This window comes from Physeter macrocephalus, chromosome 20, assembly GCF_002837175.3.
Source record: "Physeter macrocephalus isolate SW-GA chromosome 20, ASM283717v5, whole genome shotgun sequence".
In the NCBI taxonomy this organism is placed as follows: domain Eukaryota; kingdom Metazoa; phylum Chordata; class Mammalia; order Artiodactyla; family Physeteridae; genus Physeter; species Physeter macrocephalus.
Window position 1 is genome coordinate 123,063,381 of NC_041233.1, and position 1,932 is coordinate 123,065,312.

The 1,932-nt window shown below is 43.3% G+C and overlaps 1 pseudogene; it reads right to left on the reverse strand.

Moving 5' to 3' along the window:
- LOC129391684 (malignant T-cell-amplified sequence 1-like) overlaps positions 1-1,932 on the reverse strand; it is an 11,153-nt pseudogene that overhangs the window by 4,343 nt on the left and 4,878 nt on the right.

Here is a 1,932-nt window from a genome sequence, read left to right on the forward strand (position 1 = left end):
ATTCTGGTGGTAAACAGTCATGATGATTAAATTTCTTGAACTTAATTTTGAATTATTACTGTAAAATAGATAGTTTCCTAATATTTACTACATATTCTGGTAGCAAAGTCTCACTATTATCAGTAAAATTAGTTTCGGTTCATTGTGAGTTGTTACCCTGGAGCCGACTGAAATAGTGAGGATTCTGTTTTTTCACATTGTATAATCTAAGTAGTTACACACTCTTGATGCAGACACACAGAGGGGCAGATCTGGGGGAATATATTAACCAAACTCGACATTAAACACACTTTTGGTAAAGGCATCTTGGGGCCTTGGGCCAAATACCACGAAAGGATGGAGGAATCGAGTCCGCTCTGCACAAAAGCATCCAAAATTAGCCTGAAGATACTACACAATGAAAGCCTATTCTTTAGTTTGTCATAATTCCATCACTGGGCAAGTCTTGGTGATCATTTGTTGTTGTTTTTGTTGTTTTGGTTCTCCTTGCAATCTACTGGTGCCACTTGAGAAATAATTTTTAGCTGGGGCAATTTTTCCCCAATCCCCCAACCCCAGAGGAGAGGTGGCTACATCCGGAGACATTTTGGGTTGTCACGCATGAGTAAATGCTAGTGGGTAGAGGCCAGGGGTGCTGCTCAACATCCCAGAACTCACAGGACAGCTCCCACAGCCAAAAATTATACAGCTCAGAAGGTCTTTAATCCCCAGGTTGAGAAATCTTGCCCCAGGCAAGAGCAAAGGGCTTAAACTGCACACAATGTGCATTCTGCAGTTTTTGAGCAGACTATTGGGCTAAAACCTTTATACAAAAAGTGAATACGCTTGTTGAGGTGAGTGTCACTGTGACAAGTCTTGTTGAAGGTCACTCCCACGTGATACAGTACGTCTCGTGAGTTTTTAGTGTAGTTGAGCTTTAACAGCCTGACACAAGCCTGGAACAACTTTGGTCTTTCCTACTTGGTCTATACCAACCTCTAGGAGGAGAAGCTAAAAAGGTCATATTATCAGGGGGAAAAGAACGTGCAGATGAAAAAAGCTGTGAGAGTTTTAGCGCCCACCACAGGGTGTGAAGTCTCTGGAGCTCAGCTGCAGTCACAAGCTGTGTGAATCAGCTTAGGAGTAGATGCTTGTGCAGTTTAGCCTCCTTGTCCCGAATAAATGTTCATGCAATGCCTGCTACATGCTAGACACGGAAATGTCACTGCCCAGTCTCAAGCAGCACCGCTGTAAGCCTGGACACTTAGGACGTGGTATAGGTGCTGTGACAGACACCAGAAGCAGCCTCACTTGAGGAGAGCCCAGAGCACAGACCACTGACTGCAGAGGCTCTATTTTGTAAACCTTGTGGCTACAACTGTCCTGCTCACGTGTGAAGCCGAAGAAGTGCCTCATGAGTGGCTGATATGCTTACACTGAGTTTACCAAGAAAAGCTGCCTGTCTAGGGGGCTGAGAGACCAGCCCAGTGGAGGACGTGGTAGAGCTGCCGCCACAGCTGCCTGCATAAGGTCTCAACTATCTGGTCCCATCACCCACACTAGGCAAGCTTCCTCAGCTCACCTCTCAGCTCACTCTCTCATCTTTATGGCTGAACAAAAACATACCTATATTTGACTTTTCTCTGGCATTTCTCATTTGTCTGGATGGTTAAGCAATAACATTGTAAAATAGTCGGACAATTTTGACCATATTAGGTATTTTCAGGTGTTTCTACCTTTAGTCCCTGTTTACTCTGCCATCTGGAAAACAATGACAGCTAATAAATTTCCCAGTGACCAATCTTTGCAAATCTGAGTAAAAGTTAGAAACCTCTAAAGCTGTAGTAAAATGAGTGTATGAGAATAGGCTCAATGAATTTCGGAGTATATTTAGTCATGCCAATCTTATCAGGGGAGTTATTTTCTTATTGTATTTTTGGGCTATATCTTAAA